General features: G+C 43.3%; 2 non-coding genes across 2 annotated transcripts; both read left to right on the top strand.

The window, feature by feature from the left end:
- Positions 1 to 10105: 10105 nt before the first annotated feature.
- On the top strand, positions 10106 to 10224 carry LOC138706863 (5S ribosomal RNA). The gene has a single exon (XR_011334109.1). It is a non-coding gene; the product is annotated as a 5S ribosomal RNA (ribosomal RNA).
- A 17288-nt stretch (positions 10225 to 27512) lies between these two features.
- Positions 27513 to 27631, top strand: LOC138706862 (5S ribosomal RNA). The gene has a single exon (XR_011334108.1). It is a non-coding gene; the product is annotated as a 5S ribosomal RNA (ribosomal RNA).
- The last annotated feature ends 257 nt before the right edge of the window (positions 27632 to 27888 follow it).

Below are 27888 nucleotides of genomic sequence, written 5' to 3'. Positions count from 1 at the left end.
TCTTTATGATTTTTAAGATGTCTGGAGGTAATGCACGGCGACGGTCAGTGGTATATCGTTTTTGTGGTATTGAGTCTTGAATAGCTTCATTAAGCACCTGTACAAACAAAGTCTCTGCGGTGTCTAAGTCTTCGTGTTTCGTGATTGGAAAATGAGGGAGTGATTTAGATATGTAATCTTTGAATTTCTGCCAATCAGCGTTACGATAATCTCGCATGTATATAGCTTCGTTCACGGGTTGAGAGCGGTAAAAGGGGCAGGCAAGTTTTATTAGTATGGGTGCGTGGTCTGAATTTAGAGGGGGAAGGACTAAAGTATTGATGAGTCGGTTATGTAATCTGGGAGAGATGAATATTTTATCAGGAGTTGTAAATTGTTGAGTAGGAGTTGGTAGGCGTGTGGGGGCAGGGAGTGGAACTTGTACTAGGTTGAGACTGGGTAAGAGCGTCACTAGGTGGTTGCCTTTGGTGTTCCGATTGTTATCATGGAGGAAGGGGTGGTGGGCGTTGATATCTGTGGTGATTATGGCATTTGGAAGGGTGTGAAGGTAACGCAGGAGTGTGGATGGGAGTGGATTGGCTGGCGGAGAGTAGAAAGAAGCCACATGCATGCGAGAATTACCTATGTGGATTTGAATTATTACACATTCTTGGTCGTCGAGGTGGAGGGGTAGGGGAATTTGAGTTGTTGTCAAGTTTTTGTTAGTCATAATCATAACTCCTCCTCCTATCGTAGGTCTGTCGCGTCGATATATAGTGAAGTCTCTCATAGTAAAGCGGTCTTTGTCTCGAAGGTGGGTTTCATTTAAACATATAATTTCAGGTTTTTGCTCTTGGATGAGGTGAGTGAGTTCCGTTCTGTTGTTATACAGGTGTCTAATATTGCAATGAATTATCGTGATGTCATGTCGAAGTAGGATGGACGCCATTATAGTGGTATTAGGTTGTTGGTGAGAGGCTGTTTGTGGTGTCTAGGTGCCGTGAATTTCCTGAGGGGCAGGGTAGGGATTGGTAATCCGCCAGGGCTCGTTCTATTGCGCCACCTATCATAGTTTGGACTTTCTGGACTATGGGCGTGATTATTACATCTATATTGTTTCCATAAGGTGCAACGCTGACTTTCCTATTTATGGTCTTTTTGGCTGTGGCATTTATAGTGGCTGTGGTATTTTCGAGTCGTGAGGGTGGGGTTGTGTTTATTGTTGTGGCTGTGATAAATTGTGTTAAATTATTAATGGCTTGATTGATTTTTTCGTCAATGTATTTTTCAATGCGGGTTATGTGGATGGCGATACGTTCATCTATAAAGTTGGCGATTTGTTGGGGGGTGGGGAGATCATTTCTGTCGGTTTTTTGTGGTGTTGCCAAGATCTGCGCAAATGTGTGGGGTTTGGGGCTGTTGGTGGTTTCGTTTGGTATGTTGGATATGTCGCTGTCGACGGAGTTGAGGGATGGGAAATTTATTGTGTTAAGAGACGGGGGCTGGTTTGGGGGTGTCATTTGGCTGGGTTTAAGTGGCGAATCAATATTTTGTTTCCTAATGAATGGTCTGTAGGTAGGTTCATCGGGGAGTTGGATTTCGCGTGGATATAGTGGACAGTGCATCTGTCCTGTATAATGTCCGTCTCTATTACAGGTGGCGCAATGATGTGGTCGATCTTTATGTGCACAGGAAGTGCCAATGTTCCCACAGTGAAAACAAACTGCGGGGTTTGTGCAGTTTTTCTTTTCATGCAGATACTGATGACAGTTCCTGCATGGAATATGGCGTTTTCCTAGTTTGGGCGGTTCACAATGATATGTTCTGCCCCACAGTCGGAGGCCATCGCTGAGAAGTGTCGATATGGTGTTCGGGTTTTTTGTGAAAATGCGAACAAGTGGCGTTGGTCCGTAGCTATTTCTTATTCTTGTGATCCTAGTGTGTTCTAAGTTGATGTTTGTCATAGCAGCTGATACTGTTTCTGTATCTATTTCCGGGGAGATTCCAGTAGCAACTAGATTGGTTTCTTTGGTGTAAAATTGAGCACTCTCCGTATTTCTGTTCTGTCTGTTAATTTTAATTGCATATTCTGCGTTGGGTCCGAAAGTGTTGGGTGGGTAGGAGGAGATGAATTTATCTAAGTGCTCTTGGTTTTCGAAAATAAGAGTTGTTGAACTGAATTTTTGCGACCAGGTTTGTCGAGGTGGTGTGATTTGAATTTTTAGGCAATTTTGATATATGATGGTGGGGTTGTTTTTGTGTAGATCTTGGTTATTGATACGCATAGCTACGCGTGAGTCAATTTGAGTTGCGGCAGGCGGTGGTTGCGTTTGTGATATTCGAATGTCTTTGCCAGGTGTGGTATTATTATTTGCATTTGATGTGGAAGGTTGTGGCGTGATTTGATTGGGGGCAAAATTAGGATTCGTTTGGATTGGTGACACGGGGGATTGTAGGTCTTGGTGTACTGTGGTGCTTTGAGAGGGAAGTGGCAGAGACGATATCAGATTTTCTAGTCTGTATCGTAGTTCTCTGTTATTTGTTTTGAGTGGAGTTTTTGCGGTAGGGGCAGATATTTCTTTGGTAGCTGCATTTGGTTTGTATTGTCTTTGAGCGGGTTGTGAGAGCCAAGGAGCTTGCAATTTCGCTTGCTCCGGAATCATGTACTGAGTTTTATCACTAGGCCCAAGAATTGAGGGTGGAATGTACTGTGTAAATTTTGAGAGGTGAGCTCGGGTATGGAAATTTATAATAAGCAGGTGTTCATGGTGTTTGTACCAGCGAACATGGACACGAATTTGGTTTAGAACTTTTTTGAGTTCTGAGGCACTATAATTATATATTATAAGGGTTGTGTTCGCCTCTGATTCTGTGAAAGCGTCAGGCGGTGACTGCTGGTGTATTAGACCGGGAAAAGGATTGTCAGAGGATGGAGTATTTACTGACAAATCCTCAGCGGAGTGAGAGCGGTTTTTTGAGGTGTTGTGACTGCCCTTACCTTTGTATGCTGGTTGTGTTGCTCTGCTTTCAGGGTTGTTGTTATTCATGGTGGCTCCTCCTTTTGATTTGTGTTGGAGTTATGATGCACTATTTGGTTGAAGATGTAATACGTAGCACTAAACACTGTAATTGACACTGCGGCATTTGAGGTATATATTGGAGAAAGAGATAGGAAAGGTTAAACTAAGTCCAGAAATGAAAAGACAAAGGAGAATATTTGGAGTGTAAAGTTTCGTTGACACTATTTAGTTGGTTCACTCACTGCACGTTAGATTGTTTTGTACTATGAGCACACAGAGCACTGTTTAGTTTTCACTAGCAGAGTGAGTGAAACATGTCTGCAAGCATAGTAAATGTTTTGCACTCGAATACACTTGACGTGATATAAGATTTAATACACGCCCAAATTGTCAGTCACTCGGTATGCTACACTGTGTTGGCTTCTCTCTAACTGGAACAATATTTGTAGAAAAGGTGCGCTACAACTAGATGGAAATTTCCGCAGTAACGTCCTATCGTTAAGCGGAGAGAACTGTATATCTGGATCGATTAACTAGTGGTCCGTACACTAGCACCACACTAGAGATGTTGACAATTGGAGAGTTCACTCGAGGCAATGGCACAAAAACACACAGTCTTGAGGGTTTAGTCACTTGCGTACGGGTTCTCTCGCACTATTGATCACTACTCAGTGGCCACACTGTAGAGGTTCCTTCGTAGCTACATCTTTACGGAAGAGTACACACACACGAACACTGAATAGACCTACCCACTGTTTCGGTTCTCACTGGAAAGAAAACACGCAACGAAAGGGTTTCTCTCTGAAGTATACAAATACGCCTCAGGCGTGTTCTCGTACGGTCCGCGCCCGGTATTATAAGCAAAACGGTGGCCTTCACTTTTCGCCTCGGGCGTGTTCCCGTACGGTCCGCACCCGATGCACAGTACGATGCGGAGCGCGGCCACTTGCGATGCAACTCTGACGAACGATGATCTGCCGATCTCATCGACCATCATCATCATCATGCATGCAGGGCCCGACGGTAACCTTCACTTTTACGCCAACGTCAATAATCGACAGCGGACCAATCGTAAAGTCACAAACGTTTGCGCTGTTTCTATTGGCTCGCACTGGGAAGGCAGTACGGCATTGTCCCTGCGACTTAAATATTTTTCTCCCTCCGGGACTCACTGGTAAGAGGGAGCTGAATCGAAGAGGGAGCTGAATCGAAGAGGGAGCTGAATCTAGCAAGACACTCACTGGTAAAAGTCGCCAGCTTACAACCAACGAAGATGAACAGCGGGAGCCGGCCGCCGCCTTGTGTCGACAAGTCTCGGCCGGACGGAGGCCAGCCACCGGGGAAGCGGAAGACGAGGCGGAAGACGGTGAAACCGACGGCCGCCGCAAAACCTGTCTCTCCGGAAGCAACATCACCACCACAACCATCATCATTTGGTAAGTCCAGCGCTTCACCAACCAAGACGATCGACGACTTACATACACTAAAGACCATGGCACCGATCACTGCTAATAGAGCAGTAGTGATCACAAACGCTGACCCCGACCTACTGGACGCAGTGACTCCACGGAAACCCACAACGACCTTGACTTTAAACAAAACCACGAGAGCCTACGTTTTTTCCTCCCGAGAAAACTTACGGCAGATGACTTTAATGCATCCACGACAATTCGGGAAGCACGCCCGATACCAAACTCCACCAACCGCCACTCTCCTCGGACCTTGGGAACTACCAGGCCACCCATCCCATCCCTCCTCCACCCCACCCCCCTCTCTATTGGACAGTGAATCTTCTTCTTCTTCTTCTTCTGAGGAAGAGGCAGAGGTTACTTCCATTCCACAAGAGGGGCCCTCAGAAGGGCCGGCTCCAAAACCTAGAGCAGAGAGGTCTCCTGTCCCTAAACCCACAGCAGAGAAGTCTCCCAACGGACCACCTCCCAGCTCTGAGGCGTCGTCTCACGAATCCTCAGAAGGGAAGCGGTCCAACAGGCGCAAACCAATTCCCACAAAAGTATCCGGTTCGACTCCGGCAAGCCCCACTTCTCCCACTCCTCCTAACACCGCACAAGGAACCAAGACAAGGACAGTACTGAAAATACTGAACCACACAAAAAACGGCAACAACCCACTACACATAGAGCGACTAATGAAACAGTACCGACTCGACATTCAAACTCCACGACAGTTCTGGGCACACACTACCAAGACAACTACACTCACATTCGCCACGATTGACGACGCGGAGAAGTTCGCTAGGGCAATTCCCCTGTACAACTTCGGTCCGTCCGCAGAAATCAACATTACGCCTAGTGAATCAAGACAGAAACAGACCCGAAATAAAGAGATCAGTGTCGTCATGAAAAATGTCGACACGCTGATCTCTGAGGACGAACTAATGCAGATCCTGGCTGTAACACATCCAGGCATCACACGCATTAAGAGAATTATCTCCGCACAGACAGACAAACCCACCAACTTAGTTAGAATTTTCACAAATGACATCACCACAGCAGACAAATTACTAGAAGGAATTAAACTTGCAGGACGGTACTACAGAGTAGAGCCATCACACGAGACAATCTTCCACCGACCGTGCCTTAACTGTGCACAATACGGCCATACAAGGACAAACTGCGACAAGCCCAAGACTTGTTTTAAGTGCGGCAAAAATCCCGACCTGTGCAACCACAACCGCCTATCCCAGATTAGGTATTGCGCCACGTGCAACAGCGACACCCATTATACGGGCCAAGCTCGCTGTCCAAAATATCCAAGGACTAATCTCATAACCTCCACCGATCCCACGCACGTCCCCATAGACACCCACAAACCAATACCGAAACCTATACCCAAACCATCACAGTCCGTTTTCAACCCAACACTTCCCAAACCCGAATTGTCTTATGCGGATGCAGCTAAGACAACGACAACCAAGACAAACACTACAGACGATCCACAGACAGAAAAAACAACTACGGAACAGCTGGTCGAGGGGGTTCTACGTTCTGCTATGCAGAAAATAGAATCCTACATTGACCGGCAACTAAACAGACTACAGGACGAAATAGTGACATTCACTATTTCTTTACTCACTACTGACACAAACCCTACGAAACGACACACGACACTTGCCACAGCCAACCAGGCAGCCAGACGGCTTCTACGGAAACGAGTAGCCCACCACTTTGTTGGTAACAGGTTACGAGTTTCCCTAGCGCCACTACAAAAACGTGACTAGGACAGAACTGACCAGAGCACTGGACTCTCCACCTCTCATTAACATCTGCGAGGCATGGTGCTCACTTCACTTCATTCATTTCATTCACAATTCAACTGATAACGTGTACATGTTCATAAAATCATTCACAGGGGAAATACACTACTGTTAGATGAGAGGGCAAACGGCTTATAGCTGGGTACCTCGATCTAAAGTTAGAGAATTGCTTGTCGAGGAACCAATGGAGGCATGGGATGCTTACCCTGCCTGCCATTTTAAACATCATTCATTCTTTCTTCGTCCCCATTCATTCGTTCGCGGACTCACTGGTAAAAGTCGCCAGCTTACAACCAACGAAGATGAACAGCGGGAGCCGGCCGCCGCCTTGTGTCGACAAGTCTCGGCCGGACGGAGGCCAGCCACCGGGGAAGCGGAAGACGAGGCGGAAGACGGTGAAACCGACGGCCGCCGCAAAACCTGTCTCTCCGGAAGCCACATCACCACCACAACCATCATCATTTGGTAAGTCCAGCGCTTCACCAACCAAGACGATCGACGACTTACATACACTAAAGACCATGGCACCGATCACTGCTAATAGAGCAGTAGTGATCACAAACGCTGACCCCGACCTACTGGACGCAGTGACTCCACGGAAACCCACAACGACCTTGACTTTAAACAAAACCACGAGAGCCTACGTTTTTTCCTCCCGAGAAAACTTACGGCAGATGACTTTAATGCATCCACGACAATTCGGGAAGCACGCCCGATACCAAACTCCACCAACCGCCACTCTCCTCGGACCTTGGGAACTACCAGGCCACCCATCCCATCCCTCCTCCACCCCACCCCCCTCTCTATTGGACAGTGAATCTTCTTCTTCTTCTTCTTCTGAGGAAGAGGCAGAGGTTACTTCCATTCCACAAGAGGGGCCCTCAGAAGGGCCGGCTCCAAAACCTAGAGCAGAGAGATCTCCTGTCCCTAAACCCACAGCAGAGAAGTCTCCCAACGGACCACCTCCCAGCTCTGAGGCGTCGTCTCACGAATCCTCAGAAGGGAAGCGGTCCAACAGGCGCAAACCAATTCCCACAAAAGTATCCGGTTCGACTCCGGCAAGCCCCACTTCTCCCACTCCTCCTAACACCGCACAAGGAACCAAGACAAGGACAGTACTGAAAATACTGAACCACACAAAAAACGGCAACAACCCACTACACATAGAGCGACTAATGAAACAGTACCGACTCGACATTCAAACTCCACGACAGTTCTGGGCACACACTACCAAGACAACTACACTCACATTCGCCACGATTGACGACGCGGAGAAGTTCGCTAGGGCAATTCCCCTGTACAACTTCGGTCCGTCCGCAGAAATCAACATTACGCCTAGTGAATCAAGACAGAAACAGACCCGAAATAAAGAGATCAGTGTCGTCATGAAAAATGTCGACACGCTGATCTCTGAGGACGAACTAATGCAGATCCTGGCTGTAACACATCCAGGCATCACACGCATTAAGAGAATTATCTCCGCACAGACAGACAAACCCACCAACTTAGTTAGAATTTTCACAAATGACATCACCACAGCAGACAAATTACTAGAAGGAATTAAACTTGCAGGACGGTACTACAGAGTAGAGCCATCACACGAGACAATCTTCCACCGACCGTGCCTTAACTGTGCACAATACGGCCACACAAGGACAAACTGTGACAAGCCCAAGACTTGTTTTAAGTGCGGCAAAATTCCCGACCTCTGCAACCACAACCGCCTATCCCAGATCAAGTACTGCGCCACGTGCAACAGCGACACCCATTATACGGGCCAAGCTCGCTGTCCAAAATATCCAAGGACTAATATCATTACATCCACCGATCCCACGCATGTCCCCATAGACTCCCACAAACTAATACTGCCACCTATACCCAAACCATCACAGTCCGTCTTCAAACCAACACTTCCCAAACCCGAATTGTCTTATGCGGATGCAGCTAAGACTACGACAACCAAGACAACCACTACAGACGACCCACAGACAGACAAAACAACCACGGAACAGCTGGTCGAGGGGGTTCTACGTTCTGCTATGCAGAAAATAGAATCCTACATTGACCGGCAACTAAACAGACTACAGGACGAAATAGTGACATTCACTATTTCCCTACTCACTACTGACACAAACCCTACGAAACGACATACGACACTTGCCACAGCCAACCAGGCAGCCAGACGGCTTCTACGGAAACGAGTAGCCCACCACTTTGTTGGTAACAGGTTACGAGTTTCCCTAGCGCCACTACAAAAACGTGACTAGGACAGAACTGACCAGAGCACTGGACTCTCCACCTCTCATTAACATCTGCGAGGCATGGTGCTCACTTCACTTCATTCATTTCATTCACAATTCAACTGATAACGTGTACATGTTCATAAAATCATTCACAGGGGAAATACACTACTGTTAGATGAGAGGGCAAACGGCTTATAGCTGGGTACCTCGATCTAAAGTTAGAGAATTGCTTGTCGAGGAACCAATGGAGGCATGGGATGCTTACCCTGCCTGCCATTTTAAACATCATTCATTCTTTCTTCGTCCCCATTCATTCGTTCGTTCGGCTCATCATCAGACGAGCACCATGCCCCCCAAAGCTTCCGGAAAGGCTGCCAAGAAGGCCGGCAAGGCCCAGAAGAATATTTCGAAGGGCGATAAGAAGAAGAAGCGCAAGAGGAAGGAGAGCTACGCCATTTACATCTACAAGGTTCTGAAACAAGTTCACCCAGACACGGGAATCAGTTCAAAGGCTATGAGCATCATGAACAGCTTCGTTAACGACATCTTCGAGCGCATCGCCGCGGAAGCTTCGCGGCTCGCGCATTACAACAAGCGGTCGACCATCACCAGTCGGGAGATCCAGACAGCCGTCCGTCTCCTGCTACCCGGTGAGCTGGCCAAGCACGCCGTCAGTGAAGGGACCAAGGCCGTCACAAAATACACTAGTTCCAAGTAAGCGGGAGTGCTTGCTAGGGAATCAGCAACCGGCCCTTTTAAGGGCCACAAGTTATTCATAACAGAGTAGATGAATGAAGAACAACAGCGTTTCCCACCGAGTGAAAATTTAAATAATCACCCCGATAACACTTCTAGGATAGATAATACATTATAGGCAGTCCATGGGAGACTTGGATCCACGAGGCAAATTCGTTTCCTTAATAGTTTCGTACGACTTATATGAGAGCGCGGTGTCATTCCTACTCACTTGGCAGCATTAATTGTTGAGGGAAAACAACTTAGAAGGTAACTTGTCGACCGCGGTCATAATCCTTCCGCAGGCCACTACTGAGAATCTGTGGACATACGGGTAATCTATCTTTATTGAAACTCGGGTTCATAACATACGACTGATACTTTATATATCTGTCACGTAATCCATCAAGAGACAAATGTCCCCCCCCCCCCTAGTCAGTAGCGAGCTTCAGTCCATTCGTAGTAGCCGCCGGTGCAAGAAGTGAATTGAAGTTTGTGTGAAGTTCCGTAGTATGGCATGAAAATGATGTCGAAAATCCGACTACAGTTCCACAACCATGTGGTTGAAAGGAGGCTCCGCTGTTGAACAACAATCCACCTGTGGCTTAACTTAGAATGCCGACTAGCTGTTTTATTAATCCCGTGTCAATCCAGCAGTGTGTGACGTTGAAACGTAACCAAACTGCCGTTGATAGATAGATTTATCATCTATCCCAATGACATCCAACGAGCTTGGTAATTTAGGTACAGAGTCTAAGCAGGCAGTTTACGTGTGTGTGTGAGCGAGTGCAGGTTTTATCGAGTGCACCCCAATCCCATCGTCCTCAAGTGCCTACAGATTACGCAGTTTCATCGGCAACGGCCATACCATGTTGAAAATACCGGTTCTCGTCCGATCACCGAAGTCAAGCAACATTGGGCGTGGTCAGTACTTGGATGGGTGACCGCTTGGGAACACCACGTGCCGTTGGCGATTTTTTTTTTTACGTCACTATTTCCAGCGTGTTCTAATAAGACTTATGGGATATTATGTTCCCTTCCCTATTCCAGCTATAGCTTGGATGATGACGCCGCTGCATAATTGTAGAGTAATTGATAATTCTTAAGTACTTGCAGCTCCGTATTGAAACTTATGACTGGTAGCATATTCATATGAGACGGTTCACTTCTCTGCGTTTTCTCGAAGAAGGGAATATGTATTCAGGGGATTGTGAACGTACCTCGCGCTCTCCCTAGAAGTTAGAGACATTTTAGGTAAAGAATGTAATATACTGTACATATATGGCTAATTAAAATCCCATTAGTTACTACATTTCAGTGGGTAGTACAAATTCCATAATGAAAATATCTCTGTCCTAGTAGTTGTATCCTTTAAAGAAGCTCGTTGTTTTCCCATGATGAAGGGCAGAACTTGGTCGGTAGAAATTTAAACAGACTGCATTATCAGACCAGGCGTTATTTCAATATCAGCGTTTAGTTTAGGAAATATAGCAATAGCGGAGTTGGGAGAAGTAGTTATAGCATGTACAGTAAGTATAAACAGTTCGCTGTACTGTACAGTGAATATAAATATTTGAATGTACGATGGCAAAACATCAGACATACAGTACGTAGCTCACATATCTTTAAAAATAAATAAATAAATAAATAAATAAAAATAAAGAAGACATTCTGAGGAGTGAGTGGAAAGTGCATATTATAATGAATATTTTTAACTCTCAGTTGACATTGAGAGAGAAAGCCATGCATCGGGGAACCGGTGACTGTTTTTGCGTTACCTTCTGCTATTGGCGTTGTTGGTTAGTAACGAATGAAAGGGGTAGGACGCGGAATCAAATGTCAAAAAACGATAGGGAAATAATAGTAACTGGTTGTATTTCGATCGAGCTCGGCGTGCTGATTCACCAGTGGGGTGTTTCACAAAGTTTACAATCTTTGGAAATTGTGAACTCTGTTTGTAAACTTCTGTTTCACAATCTTTGTTTGTAAAGGTGGACTGTACAAAGGAAATCAAATCTTTACGAATGAAATTTTGCGCTCTTTACAAGTGATATGTTTGTTTCACAACGAAGGAGTAATTTTACAAACGTGTAAACTAAACTTTACTAGTGAAGTTAGCACATTTTCTACAGTAGCCCTGTTGAAATAGCTTCTAATTGTGAATGAAAAAAATAAACACATATGTATAAAATCAATTTTATAGTAACAGGGTACCATTAAGAATTACACTGAAGCAGTTGTGATGTTATTGAGTAGTTCTAGCGACTCAGACGAAGATTTTGCATTTAGGCCTAACGTAGAATTTTCCGGCCACGTTCGTATCATTGTACGAATATTAATGAAAGGTTTCGAATGAATCCCGCGCTATACTTCAGAATACCGCGTTAGTTCTTATATACGAGGAACGTATTTAATAAATACTCGCACTTAAAGAAGAAAAACTTTGCACCGAAAACCAATCACTTAATAATGCAATGTCGGCATTACTTACGCAGTATTCTGAAGTCGTTCCGAATCCCATTTCGCTGTAATCTCTCCTACAAGATATGGGACATCACATGCAACATCTGAAAGGGAAAAGTGGTGCCCTAACCTCAAAGCGAGAACTGCATTGGTTGCATAGTAGCTCTCAGTTCCCTGCGTTAGCAGATAAGAACGGAATTTATAAGATTACAGTGTGCAAAAGTTCACACATGGTAGTTGATGTTGTTACAAGATTGAAAAAACTCGAGGCGGGTTATTGATCACCGAATGTGCTTACTCGGGCAAAGGATTTTTATGCTCCTCCTGCTGGGTTCCCTAATGTTGGCGAGGTTATGGATGAAACAATAAAATATACTGATGGACCAGCAGAGAGCGAAGTTGATTTTAATGGATGGACATGTTAGCTGCTCTATCAACTGCATATAACTACGTGGGTCAAATCCATTATTTATCAATTATTTGAATGAATTTCGCGCTAACTTTCGTCAGTTAAGTCGTAGGCTAATTAATGCATTGGTATGCTCGACCAATTGCATGCCGCGAAACTCCGTTGTCGCCGATGTAGCAAAATCTAAATAAAATATATATAAAAAAATATAAACATGTCCATCGATAGTTCTAAAATTACAGCTACTTTACCTCTGATCCTTAGTGATTTTTGTAAACTGTCGTTGGCGATTTTGTTCAACCAATTATGCGTATTTGTAAGTTTGTTTCGCCGATTTTGTAAAGTTCGTTAAAACATACAAGTGAATAAGATTGCATTGTGAAACACAGTTAACAAGCATATGTAATATTTCCGTTGTTAATTGTATATTGTTAATTTGTAATTTGTTAGCGTTGTGAAACATGCCCCCATTTACCTTTAGAGGTAATATCTACATTAATATTTAGTTAAAATTTAAAGAAATTTTAAACGAATGGAAGCTGCATTTTAATTCACCCCAAATTACTATGTTCCCTTTCAGATTATCAGCTGTTGTTGTTGTTGTTGTTGTATTGTAAGTTCTCACTTATTGTTAGCTAGCCGTACCCGTTCGCTCCGCTCCACCTGTTAGAAATAAATATAAAGTAATTACATAATTAAAATAGGACGTCTGATCCAGGGAACAACTTTTACAACAGCGCAAGATAATCTGCTTCGCATATTACCCAATTTTTTTTTAGCACTGCATTTATTGCATATATATTTTATGTATTTTAACACGATTCAATTGAGCATAGTTAAAATATGAATTATTAAAATAATGGATTGCCAAGCTAAAGTACTATTACTGCATACTAAATCAATACACTCTCGTTGTTCGTTAATTCTCTGAGATTAAAATGCGTGTACATAAATATTATTTTAAGAAATACAGAAAACGAATGTACAAAATAGCCTATCAAATTTTCTGTGCATAAGAAGCTATTTTAATCTTACCTGTCCTCGATTTACTCAGACGTTACTGTAATAACATTATAGCATTATGTCCATCTAGAGAAACTACAGTTTCCAATGGTGAAATAATAACTAATTATACAAATCAGTTAATTTACGAGCTTGTGATATTACTTCATACAAACACAGAAACATTCCCTGTAGGCTATGTTTAATAGCTTTCGATTGTTTGTTGATGTCCAAGGCCCCTGTTTCGATTGTTGTTGTCCAAGGCCCCTTATAGACGAAGTCATTTGTTCTTAATTCATTGCACCGTCTTAGATAGCGTTATTTTAATTTTAAAACTCATTTATCTCATTAAATATCAGTCCTATCAAAATGTTGTAAAAAAATAAAACTTAACGGAAATCATTTTTAAAGGAACATCTGTTATGTAACATTTTTTCTCAAATATCAATAATAAGCGAGATATTTCGATTTATTTAATTCAGGCCCCCTTATAACTCCCCTTTTAAATAATGTATTTCGAATGCCATATAGCCTAAAATCTAAGTTACAACAAACTTAATTTATATTCCAGTTTTCATATAAATCGGTTCAGCCATTATCGCGTGAAAAGGTAACAAACATACAGACAGACATACAAACAAAAATTTCAAAAATGCGATTTTCGGTTTCAGGGTGGTTAATTATATATGTTAGGACCAATTACTTTTGGAAAATCGAAACTTACCAGAAAAATTTCGGCTACAGATTTATTATTAGTATAGATAGTACGAGATACGACCGCAATTTTGTACGACTAGTGTAATGAAGGAATGCAAAAAATTATTTTGGAACTTTGCAATGTTAGTCTATCATTAAAATAAAATTAAATCTTAATTCGTCCCTTTTGCAGGAGTCTTCTTCATCCAGTATGTTGTTGGCTGATATGGAGGAGGAGGGGGGGGGGACATGCTCTAAAGGGATTAAATTTGCTTAGCAAATCGATATGGTGACTAACGCTTGCAATGCGTCATAGCTATAATTGTACTGCGCGGTAATTTCAGAGTAATAAGAGTTCAGTTCAGGGATCTGCTAATTTCTTCATATTGTGTTCGGCAATGGAATAGTACCGCAGTAGCATTAAGAGGTTTTTATAATTTGAACTGATATGTGCAGGTATATTGACCCCCCCCCCCTCCCACCGCTGGCCGACGCGGACTGCAATGACAACAGTAAGCCACACGTCATACGTAAGCCTTTCTTCTTCTTCATCTTTGCTCGCCTGGCAAATACAGTCTTGGATTTCACATATTCAATTTTTCACAGTCCCAACTCCCTTGCATGGACGTGTTTTCACGTACCTTTAAAGTTTCTCCTCTCATTCATTCAGTCTATTCGCAAGCCTGAGGGTTTTCCGTGGTTTTCCCTAAGGAGCTAAGACAAATGTAGGGATGAGCCCAGAAAGAAAAGGGCATTCACTTCCTTAGACCCTGGTAACTGCTCTTTTTAGAGGAAGGAGGAGGAGAAAGAAACCCCCCCACCCCCACCGACGTGGACTGCAATGACAACAGTAAGCAACACGTTATATGTAAAGCCTTTATTATTATTATTATTATTATTATTATTATTATTATTTACAATGGGACTAAAGGTGGTGTAGATACACTATGTCAAATGTGCCACAATCTTTCCTGCAATAGAAAGACGAGGCGCTGGCCACTAGCAATATTTTACAACATGCTAAATATTGCAAGTATAAATTCATGGATAATTTATAGTTAGAAGAACTCAGAAAACAATATCAAGAAAACAATTCATTTTCCAATTGTGTGAAGAGCTGACAAAACCGTGGATGCAGCACCGCTTTGCACGTCCTACTTTACACCGATCTCTGCGGGCAACAATTGAAGAACATCTGAACATTGCTGTGCAACAACAATGCCAGGTAATGCAGCCAGATGGTGAACGTACTGTTTGCTATAAATGTCCTGCAAAGAAGAGGAGAATGATGACAACATTTTGTGGACTTTGCAAAAAGGGGTTCTGCAGAGAACATCGCGCTGTTGTTTGCACTAATTGTAAATAGGACAATAACATGAACGTAAAGACTTTATGACAAACTTAAAATTAAATGAACACTAATGGCTACGAAAAGTGTAAAAGTTGTTAAATGTGTGATATTGAGTTGATTTCAGTTAATTAAAATGTGAGTAGTAAAAATTACGAATGCTTACCTTTAACATGAGTACAGTGATGATTACCTGTCTAGGGTTAAGTAGTCGCGTGGTGAGTTTAGGAATTCCCAGACCACCTCTAAGATTGTTTAAAATAAAGGTATTGTAATCGTACGTTTCTGTCTTTTGTCAATAGTAACGTTGACCTTTCTTTTTCGAGAAAACAAAATCTGTTGTACAGTTAAAGGTACTGAAATAGTAAGAAATTTTCTGAAATCCCCACGCGTTTGCAAGTGTAAGTCTCTGTTGTAACCTGTTGATTTACGAGAGACTGCGTGTGCTTCCGTACAGTGTTTCTAAAATGTGCAGTAACGAGTCAGAAATCATTGGAATGTAGTGTAGGTGTGTTTGTTATAACCGGGAATCAATCCGCAGTACTTGACCAATCAACTACGGGAAATATCAGAAAAATTGGCAGGAGTTAGCAAGAAAAACAAAGGTAAAATATCACGTGAACGAGCACCGATACCGAGCACTATGTACAATATACCCTAGAGAAAAAGACAAGAAAACAAAAGTCAACCGCTGCAAGTGTTACGAAGTGGTGTGTGAAACATATAATGAAGAATGTCTGCGGGAAGCGCATCTAGTGAGATAAAGGGTGAAATGGAGGATTCTGCTAAAAATAAAGAAAGGAAGAAAAATGTTTACAGTTAATACAAGTATTGTTTTCTCTTGTGGGTTTATGTTTAGTATAATAGATGTGTGTGTGTGTGTGTGTGTGTGTTTCATTAAAAATTAGCATATCCTTAATGAATACATCCTAAGTGGTATAAATGAAATTGTATAAACTGCAGGGAATCTTAAAATATGAAAATTGCGATAGTTGTTTTCTTTACAGTCCGACCTTTTTTAATAAACTAGTGTGAGATATGAAGTTTTGCACATTTAAGGGTTGTTAACATGAATGTAAGGAATATATATTATGATATGATATGATATGATTCTCAAATACTCTGTCCTGCTGACCCTTCACATTTCTGTATTCGGGCGAGTGTGTATTCTTCTTCTTCTTCTTCTTCTTCTTCTTATTATTATTATTATTACTATTACTATAATTATTATTATTATTATTATTATTATTATTATTATTATTATTATTGTGTGAAGAGTTGTATCGGAAGTGCTTTATAGACTAAATTAATAATTTCTATCTTAACTGAAATATTTACATTATATTTCACACAGTATAGTTACAGGTAGCATAAATTCAGATAATGGTTTTTATATGGGAATCTACTTCTTGTGTTTAGAGGCTACATTTATACAGAGTTAATAATTTCTCCCCTATGTAACATATTTCCATGAAATTTTATACGCATCTATGCAAAAACGAATTATGCTCGTGTAATTAGGGAATTAGGGAAAAATTAGTGTTTCTGATAATTTTTAATGTTTTAATAGAAATTATGCTCCTAAAAGATGACTAGCCTGCCATATTTTTCGCAGTTGGTAACAAAATGCTAGATTCATGGATATACTCCATAATTTAGTTGTTCATTATATGTTCAAGAAGTGTTGAATTTTTCTTGGAGAAATTAAGCTCCTTCATCCAGACTCTGAAAAGTGGCTGCTGTCGAATTCGTAAAGCGCCACCAAGAGATGAATATAACATCTAAGTTTGCAGGATGTAGCAGCTAAATTTTAAGCCGTATAGAGTTTAATATTTGATTAATGTGTGGGTAGAAGAATTGAAAGTTAACTCAGGTTTACTTGTAATGCACAGCCTGTTAAATATGTCGTAAAAAAAAAAAAAAAAAAAAAAACTAGTTGCACAAATCTCAGTAAACGTGCCAATTAAATGAATGCTAACGTATTATAGATTGCTTTTCGCGTATTAAATGAAAGTACACATCTTGTCCTATGACCTCCATAAGGGAAGGTTTAACAATATAAAACAGCCACTGACCCCACGAACAAAAATCAACTGAAGAGCGTGACTTAAAAAAAAAAAAAAAAAAAAAAAAAAAAAAAAAAAAAAAAAAAAAAAAAAAAAACTCATGTTTTGTCCCACCTCTTACTGATATTGATGTTTTGTATGTTGTTGTGCACAATGCCTAGCTTTTGTTTAAGCCTAGATATTACTTAAACTTCGGTTATGATGAAGTTGATTTTCTTACATAGTTTTGCGTTCTGGACAACTGTGCGCCGGCATCTCTCGGAACATCCGAGATCAGGTCCCTATCCCCTCCACCGCAAAGTCAAATAGCGTCTGTCACTTGATTTTGAATATTAAACAAACATACCATCACGGCATTTCCGTTATGGCATCTGGTGTCATCAATAAGCTACAAATAAAGGAAAGAAAGAAAGAAAGAAAGAAAGAAAGAAAGAAAGAAAGAAAGAAAGAAAGAAAGAAAGTAGCACAGTCACTGTCCTGAACAAGGTACGCAAGTATTATTTTAATTAATGCGTATCGCCTACCAGCCGCCGAAACTATTCGACAGGAGAGTGAATATCCTACACGGTCCTGTAAAAATGTTCTGAATACACTAAATGACGTGTAATTTTTTTTCTATTATTAGGACAATTGAACGTGTCATTGCTCCTGCGGGTTGCTTTGTTTCACACCACAGAGAATTCAGGTTCTCTACCCCCCGGGATTCTAGAGATAAGAGAGCGATGAGGTTAAAGGAGTAGGCGTTTGTTCGTGTTTTTGTTTTTACTTTAGAAAAATTGCGAAACGTGACGCAATAGCGATAAGTTTTATGAACAAGTTTGCTGAATCGACCAATTGAAGGTAATTTATATTTTGCTAAAGAAGAGAGGAGATTAATGAAATCAGTTATTGTAATAATCGTAGTAGATTGAAGGAATTGTTTGTATTCAAACTCCTTTTGTGAAATAAGCTGCTCGGATGCTTATCAGGGTGACGGTTATAAATGTTATCGTAATACCCACCCGAGGTCACAAAGGTCACAGTCTTCCGCTTGTCCTTTCCTAAGCAGACCACGTCTGTACTATCGAAAATAATGAGTCACAGTTATAGTTTCGTGAAAGTAAAAAATGTTAGATAGGAGACAAGTAGCTACACTTATACAATCATAATCACATTTTGTATCCAATATAGTATAAACGAGCTACATGTAAGTACTGTGTAAAGTTTCATTAAAACAATATATTATATATGAGACAAGTCACTAATTTTTGTCAAAACGCATCGTCTATAAAGGGGTAGTTTCTCCTCTTATACAGTAGTGACTATAGTGCGAAGTTTCATGGAAATATGTCACATTTTTAGTCCAGCTAGATTTGCTTTCTGGACCACTTTGAGCCTTGGCGCTTGTGATCGGTCGGACGGAGGATCACTCGTCCCGGCGGCGTTAACCCTTAATTTGGTAAATATATATAATGTGCAATATTATAGAACTGTGAAATTTTTTTTTAATTTTCCTAAGAAACTTTGTTATCCATCGTTCTATTAAAAAATTGTTTATTAACCTATAGGATACATTGCGATATTTGTCAAACAGGCTGTGGGAAAATGCTGATACGGTGAGGAATGGAAAGGGAGAAACCATTTATATTATTGAGGTGACCTTGAACTGAGGGTAGTAGGAACGAGACCTGGAGTACGGTACAACCGGCTCTTCCGAGAAATAACTAGTGGCCCTGAAAAGGGCCTTTTTGCGGGCAGGAGTACCTTTGTTAATTCAAGCCCTCTCGCCGCGGATGCGCCTAGCCAGCTGAATATCCTTGGGCATAATGGTCACGCGCTTGGCGTGGATGGCGCAAAGGTTGGTATCCTCGAAGAGACCGACGAGGTATGCCTCGCTTGCCTCCTGCAAGGCCATTACGGCTGAGCTCTGGAAACGGAGGTCGGTTTTGAAATCCTGAGCGATTTCACGCACCAAGCGCTGGAAAGGCAGCTTGCGGATGAGGAGCTCGGTGCTCTTCTGGTAACGACGGATCTCGCGAAGAGCAACTGTACCAGGTCGGTATCGATGGGGTTTCTTCACGCCTCCAGTAGCCGGTGCGCTCTTCCTAGCGGCCTTCGTTGCCAGCTGCTTTCGTGGAGCCTTGCCTCCCGTGGACTTACGCGCAGTTTGCTTCGTACGTGCCATCGCTTACTCCTTCGTCCTCGCAACCCAAGTTGACGCAATACAGTCGCGCCCGCTGCCCCCAAGAGGGGTATTTATGTCTTCGCCCGTTGAGAAGCCACGCCCCTTCCGTAATGTGATTGGTCCGCGGGTTTTAGTATATAAACCAAAAAATGACCCGCCGTCGAGATCACTTTTAACCTTCGTCACACGAGCAACATGACTGGACGCGGCAAGGGAGGCAAGGGTCTTGGCAAAGGTGGAGCGAAGCGCCACAGGAAGGTTCTCCGAGATAATATTCAGGGCATCACGAAGCCGGCCATTCGTCGTCTCGCCCGACGTGGAGGCGTAAAGCGTATCTCCGGCCTCATCTACGAGGAGACGAGAGGTGTTCTCAAGGTCTTTCTGGAGAACGTAATCCGTGACGCTGTAACATACACCGAGCACGCGAAGCGGAAGACAGTCACGGCCATGGACGTGGTATACGCCTTGAAGAGGCAGGGGAGGACTCTCTACGGGTTCGGCGGTTAGACTGCCTACACACGTCTGCTGCCGAATCCGTCGGCAAAACGGCCCTTTTCAGGGCCATAAAATCCGTCTAAAAAGGGCAGTAGTTGTCGAGATTAATTTAATTCACCTTTACTGTGTGACCACTAGCTCAACAGGCCAGTGCGGAAAACAGAACTTATTTCGTAGGGGCACTTCAGTATCAGCAAAAGACGTTGTAAGAAATGCCTCTCCGTTTTTCAAATGGGTCTGACCCCAACGCTTGGTATATCAAGTGGAAAGACCGGATTCCTCTGTGAAGCCTTGCTCCTCGGATTATGTTACCTGTTACTGTAAACTTCTGTAAGTCAATAATCACTGTCCGAAGAATTGGTGGGTAATATGACAACGCAGGTAGGCAATGCTCACCAGACCGTAACAAGGAACCGAGGGGATTGACACATACTGAACATCACATCACCACGTTTTTGCAATGCCAACTTTTAGGTCATAGGAATCCAGTGTGGTAAACACTGGGGAGAAGAGGTACACATCGCATGTCAGAACACAGGACTTCGTCCTGTCAGACAACTTCCACGTATAGCTTGCGTCATTTCGGTTCGAACGAAACGACAGAGAGAGGGGAAATTCGAACGCAAATTGTCAAAGCCTTCGATTCCTACGAGAAGGTCATGTCATCATCTCAGTATTGGGGTTCCTGCGCGTGCGGCCAATATGTGCACCAACAAACAAACGCATTAGGAACTCTATTATAACGCCGTAAGTTGTTCACCAGTTATCGATTTCTTATTCAAAATTAGTTTCATTCGTAGTATGTAGTAAAGTAAACTAGTATATTCAAACGTATATGTCTAAAACCACGATGGGCACCAAAGAAGGGGACTTGTGATTATTTTCACGATAATCTCCATTACTCTAATATGATAGAAATATATTACATAAATTTCGAAGCCAACTATGTACCTTGGCATCATCATCTAATTTAATTCGTATTGTGTTAAATTATATAATAATAATGAAACCTTTCTATATGCATCAGTATAATGTGTTATCACACAATAGCCTAGTAAATGTACAACGGTTTCAAGTACTTCAGTGCGAACCTGGGACAACGACATCGTTCAGAGCACAAAATTACAGAATGATGATATTAAATCAGCCCACCGGTATAGAGAGAGAGAGAAAGTTGACACGCGTAATGAAATTACATTACGAAGCCGTGAGAGAGGATTAACAATACTGGCTATTTCTGACTTTTGTGAGGTTAGTGGGGCCCTTAAAAGGGCCGTTTTACGGAGAAGGGGCTTAAGCCTTCTTCTCGGTTTTCTTCGGGAGGAGAACCGCCTGGATGTTGGGCAACACACCACCCTGGGCGATGGTGACGCCGGACAGGAGTTTGTTCAGCTCCTCGTCGTTGCGAATGGCGAGCTGTAAGTGACGAGGAATGATCCTAGTCTTCTTGTTGTCACGAGCTGCGTTGCCAGCCAACTCGAGAACTTCGGCCGCCAGGTACTCCATCACCGCGGCCAGGTAGACTGGCGCACCGGCACCAACTCGCTCTGCGTAATTGCCCTTACGCAAAAGACGGTGGATACGGCCTACCGGGAACTGCAACCCAGCACGGCTGGATCGAGACTTTGACTTTCCCTTCACCTTGCCTCCCTTTCCACGACCCGACATGATGCTACTCCTACTTGCAGCTGTTTAACTACAAGAACGACGCCTCGCCCAAAATGATGCAGGGCCCTGATGATGATGATTTGTGATGTCGACGGCTTGCCGTCGACGCCTGTATTAGGGACTTAACTGCCCTCTTCAGGCCGTGTGTTTGTGCTTTGGTGGTGGGTTCGGCGATCGTCGAATGGTGGGTGCTAGGAGTGCTCATGATATAGTTTGTGTTTTACGTGCGAAAAGAGGGGGGGCTGAGTTGGGAAGGATGGGTGTGCCTAATGTTTGTGGTGGAAATTCTTCTTGTTTTCTTCTAGGTTTTTTTTTTTTTTTTTTTTTCCTAGCCAGCGCTGCGACGGTGGGGTTTAGAGGTGTTGTTGTTGTAGGAAATTATTGAATGTTTCGAGGAGATGGTTGACGGTAAGGCTTGGATAAGGTGGGGGATTTTGGAAAAGTTCCTGGATGAATGGTCTGTCTATTGCGAGTGCTACATATTTAATGTTTTTTTGCCTAATATATTCTACTATTGGTTTGATTTTGGACAGAGCATAGACCGTGCGGCTGTTTGTGTTTCTGGGCAGGTGTAGTGCCCAGCGTATTAGTCTACGTTCTGTTGCTGCGAGGCCTTTCAGCTGTGTATCCGCTACCAACGAGAACAGTTGCGATGCATACAGAATAGCTGGTCTGATAATAGATGTATAAATGATTAAATTGGTCCGCGGGTTGGGGCTTGGTCTTTCTGGGGGATGGCCGGAAATGTTATACAGTAATTTGATTGCCAATGCTATTCTGTTTCGGACGTGGTAAATGTGGTGAGTTAATTTCATTCTATTGGTAATTTTGACGCCCAGGTATGTTAGATGCCGTTGGTAGGGGATGGGTGTATGATTAATGCGGATGGGATAGGTGTCTCTGATGATGGGGGAGGGGAAACGTTGTTTTTTAATTAGAATAACCTGTGTTTTATTCACATTAATTTGTAGACGCCATTTCTGCAGCCACTGGGTGAAAAGTTTTAGGTCTTTATTAATTCTGGTTGCTGCAAGCCGCAGGTTCTGTGCTGCTACTGTGTAAACAGTGTCGTCGGCAAACTGTCCTAGTCGAACGTTAGTCTGTCGTGGTGTCGGAATGTCAGCTACAAATAAATTGTATAAAAGGGGCGATAGCACAGTTCCCTGTGGAACACCTCTGTTGATGGTGAGGTGTTCCGATAGTTCATGGTTAATTTTTACTTGTGCTGTGCGGTTGGTTAGGAAGTCAGAAATCCATCGAATTATTTGTGGTGGTAGTCTCATGTCGGTCAGTTTGTAACGTAGTCCGTCATGCCAGACTGTGTCAAATGCTCGTTGTAGGTCTAAGGCCACTATGGCTGCTGTTTGTCCTTGTTCCCTAGCTAGTTCTATGGGGGTCAGTATTTTGAGTAGTTGGTCGACAATGTTAATGTGGGGTCTGAAACCTGCTTGTGTGTTGGGTATCAGTTCTGCGTCGTCTATGTGGAGTTGTAGTCGTCTGTTTAGTATTCGTTCGAGTAGTTTGCATATTGTGAGTGTGAGACTGATTGGTCTATAGTTGTTTACATTTGTAAGGTCTTTCCCTGGTTTAGGGAAAAGTAGTATGTGTGCGTGCTTCCATCTCGGGGGAAGAGCGCCCAGGCGGAAGCTGGCGGTGTAAAGTGTTGCAAGAAACTCCACGGCTTTGTTAGGGTAGTGTTTAAATAGTATATTTGGGATGTTGTCCGGGCCCGCTGCAGTGTTTCTTGTTCTGTAAATGGCAGCGGATACTTCATTTGTAGTGATGTCCGAGTTGAGTGGTGTGGGTGGATTATTGGTTATGTGGGGTTCTATTCTTGCCAGTGGTGTGTATAGTTGGGGGTTAGTTTGAATGTGGTTTGTGATTCGGGTATAGTTGTTTGCGTCGAAACTGGGTTCGTGTTGCGGTGTATGTATAGATTGCAGATGATTTTTGAAAATGTGTAGTTTGCTTGTAGTCTGTAAAATGTAATTGTTGTCTTGTTTAAGTGGATATGTGGGTGTTGTGTTGCCGCGTAGTTTCTTAACAAGTTGCCAAAATTTCCCGGGATTGTCTTTTTTATTTTGGTCCAGGTTCGACGCTAGTCTTTGTCGCTGTCTCGTTTCGAATCTGTTAATTGCGTCCCGTACTTCTTGTTGCAGTTGTCGGTAGAGGCGTCTGTTGTCTTCTGTCCGTATTCTCATATAGAGTCTATGAGCACGTCGCTTGGTTTTAATCAGTTTGACAATGTCTGTCGGTAGTTCACGTCTATGTCTGTTGGTTTTTGTTTTGTGTGGAATCGTTTTTAGTCGCGCTTCATTCGTTACATGCAGCAGCAGATTGTCGGCTTCGATGAGTGATTTTAGGTCGGTGATAGTTGGGGGAACGTCCGGTAATAGGTCTATTAAAAGGGTTCTAAATTGTTCCCAGTCTGCTTTGTGGTACTTGAAGGTCGTTTTGGGAATGTTGGCCCGGGTAGGTATCCAATTGGGGGTGGCGATTTGGAGTCTTAGGCAGCAGTGGTCTGAGTTTAGTGGTTCAAGTACGTCCGTGTATATAACTTTGTTGCGTAGCGTGTGGGTTACTAGGATTTTGTCCGGTGAAGTGAGGTTCCGATGGTTAGGGTTATCCGGGAGTCGTGTGGGTCCGGTTGGTATTATACGGTAGGGTGAGTTTTGTAGAAATTGGTTTAACAGTATTCCGGTACGGTTGTTAATGTTGTCTCCAAAATTTGTGTGGTATGTATTTAGGTCACCGAGTATTAATGCTTTGTGGTAGGAGTTAAGGTAGGTGAAGAGGTCCAGTGGAAAATCGTGAGAGGGTGGGAGGTATATTGCAGTGATGAAAATAGGGAAGTTCCGAATATGTATTTTTATGGTAAGATGTTCAGAGTTGTTAAACTGGGGGGGATTTTTATGGAGGGAACAGGGGAGATCGTCTTTACACAGTATAGCGACACCACCGCCGCGTCGGTTTCTGTCCTTCCTGTATATTGTGTAACCGGGCATGGTGAACCTGTCTGATTTGTTGAGGTGAGTCTCGTTAAGGGTGAGTATGTCCGGGTTTATGTCATTACACAGTTGTGTAAGTTCAGCTCTGCTACTGTAGAGGTGACGAATGTTACTATGTACTATGGTCAGGTCACGTCTGATGTCCAGTACTGTCATTCTGTTAACAGTCAATGTTAGTGATGGAGTTTGCCAGCGATGTCAGTTGTTCCTGCAGCGGCTGCAGCGAGATTTTAATTTGGTTATTGACAAAATGGTGGATCATACGTTTGTGGAAGACTCTACGGGCTGATTGGTTGGCAGTTTTGAGAGTTGTTTTTCTGAGAGTGGGTTTTGAGTTTGTGGTTAACATGGATACGGTGAATATTGCTAATTGCTCCTGGATTTCATTAAGCCGCTTCTCTATATAGTTTTCTGCGATCACAAGGGCTTCCGTGATATATTTTGCAATCTCAGATTTAGGAACGGTCTGGGTGCTAGAAGTTGTGTTACTATCTAGGTTGTCGTTTTGTGGTACTTCAGTCGTAGTGGTGCCTGCTTGGGAAATACCATTAGTTGCGGCTTTTGCGTAATTCATTGTAGTTGGGAGCGCAGGAAAAATTTCGGAAGGTTTCTTGATACTGGCTGGAGTCGGGAGGGGTTGTATTGGTATGTGTGTGGTGGGTTCGTTGGCAGCGTCAGATTTAGGGAACTGGGGACATCTAGCTTGGCCTGTATAGTGCGTGTCAGACATACAGGTGGCACAGAATTTAAGATTGTCTGTAGATTTATGAAGGCACAGTTGTGGGTTTTTACCACAGCTGAAGCACACTTTGTTTGCCGTGCAGTTCGTTGCGGTGTGGCCAAACTTGGCGCAATTTAGGCAGGGGCGGTGGAACGTGGTTTCCCGCGAGGGTTCCACCTGGTAGTTTCTCCCCATAATGTGTATTCCAGCTAGCAATTGTTCTGCCGTTGCAGAGTCTTCCACAAAGATACGAATTAAGGGGGTTTCCTTATTGGTGGCTGCAGAAATAATGCGGTGCAGCCTCGTGACCTTGAGTTTCTGATGGTTAAATTCCTCAGCGAGGTCACTAATAGGTATTTCCAAGGCTACACCTTTCATCACCACACTTATTTCCTTGTTTCTCTGAGGTCGTGGTTTCGGGGTGTCTGGGGAAAAGATGGAGAGTTCTGCGTTGGGTCCGAATGCTGTGGTTGGTATTTTTTGTATGAATGACTCGGCTTCAAATAGGCTTTGGAAATTAAGTGTGGTGGTGAGTGTGGTGGGTGCCCAGAAAATGCGAGGTACTTGTGTTGTGACTCCATATTGTCGCATTAATCTGTTAATGTAGAAAGGATTATTCCCATTTACACTGTGGTTTTTAATTTTGACAGCAATTTTGGTGACAGTGGCGTTTTGGGTTTCAGGATGGTTAGGTTGTAGATTTGTGGTATCGGCTATTAATTTAGATCTCTTGGGTTTTGAGGGTACAGTTTGCCACTCTCCCTCTGATGTGCTATTGCGGATATTTTCGGTGGTTTGTGTAATGGTATGGGAACGGTAACCTTCACTTTTACGCCAACGTCAATAATCGACAGCGGACCAATCGTAAAGTCACAAACGTTTGCGCTGTTTCTATTGGCTCGCACTGGGAAGGCAGTACGGCATTGTCCCTGCGACTTAAATATTTTTCTCCCTCCGGGCTCATCATCAGACGAGCACCATGCCCCCCAAAGCTTCCGGAAAGGCTGCCAAGAAGGCCGGCAAGGCCCAGAAGAATATTTCGAAGGGCGATAAGAAGAAGAAGCGCAAGAGGAAGGAGAGCTACGCCATTTACATCTACAAGGTTCTGAAACAAGTTCACCCAGACACGGGAATCAGTTCAAAGGCTATGAGCATCATGAACAGCTTCGTTAACGACATCTTCGAGCGCATCGCCGCGGAAGCTTCGCGGCTCGCGCATTACAACAAGCGGTCGACCATCACCAGTCGGGAGATCCAGACAGCCGTCCGTCTCCTGCTACCCGGTGAGCTGGCCAAGCACGCCGTCAGTGAAGGGACCAAGGCCGTCACAAAATACACTAGTTCCAAGTAAGCGGGAGTGCTTGCTAGGGAATCAGCAACCGGCCCTTTTAAGGGCCACAAGTTATTCATAACAGAGTAGATGAATGAAGAACAACAGCGTTTCCCACCGAGTGAAAATTTAAATAATCACCCCGATAACACTTCTAGGATAGATAATACATTATAGGCAGTCCATGGGAGACTTGGATCCACGAGGCAAATTCGTTTCCTTAATAGTTTCGTACGACTTATATGAGAGCGCGGTGTCATTCCTACTCACTTGGCAGCATTAATTGTTGAGGGAAAACAACTTAGAAGGTAACTTGTCGACCGCGGTCATAATCCTTCCGCAGGCCACTACTGAGAATCTGTGGACATACGGGTAATCTATCTTTATTGAAACTCGGGTTCATAACATACGACTGATACTTTATATATCTGTCACGTAATCCATCAAGAGACAAATGTCCCCCCCCCCCTAGTCAGTAGCGAGCTTCAGTCCATTCGTAGTAGCCGCCGGTGCAAGAAGTGAATTGAAGTTTGTGTGAAGTTCCGTAGTATGGCATGAAAATGATGTCGAAAATCCGACTACAGTTCCACAACCATGTGGTTGAAAGGAGGCTCCGCTGTTGAACAACAATCCACCTGTGGCTTAACTTAGAATGCCGACTAGCTGTTTTATTAATCCCGTGTCAATCCAGCAGTGTGTGACGTTGAAACGTAACCAAACTGCCGTTGATAGATAGATTTATCATCTATCCCAATGACATCCAACGAGCTTGGTAATTTAGGTACAGAGTCTAAGCAGGCAGTTTACGTGTGTGTGTGAGCGAGTGCAGGTTTTATCGAGTGCACCCCAATCCCATCGTCCTCAAGTGCCTACAGATTACGCAGTTTCATCGGCAACGGCCATACCATGTTGAAAATACCGGTTCTCGTCCGATCACCGAAGTCAAGCAACATTGGGCGTGGTCAGTACTTGGATGGGTGACCGCTTGGGAACACCACGTGCCGTTGGCGATTTTTTTTTTTACGTCACTATTTCCAGCGTGTTCTAATAAGACTTATGGGATATTATGTTCCCTTCCCTATTCCAGCTATAGCTTGGATGATGACGCCGCTGCATAATTGTAGAGTAATTGATAATTCTTAAGTACTTGCAGCTCCGTATTGAAACTTATGACTGGTAGCATATTCATATGAGACGGTTCACTTCTCTGCGTTTTCTCGAAGAAGGGAATATGTATTCAGGGGATTGTGAACGTACCTCGCGCTCT

Source organism: Periplaneta americana, chromosome 9 (assembly GCF_040183065.1).
Source record: "Periplaneta americana isolate PAMFEO1 chromosome 9, P.americana_PAMFEO1_priV1, whole genome shotgun sequence".
NCBI lineage: Eukaryota > Metazoa > Arthropoda > Insecta > Blattodea > Blattidae > Periplaneta > Periplaneta americana.
The sequence above is the reverse complement of the archived record's forward strand: the minus strand, read 5'-3'. Positions and strand labels throughout refer to the sequence as shown.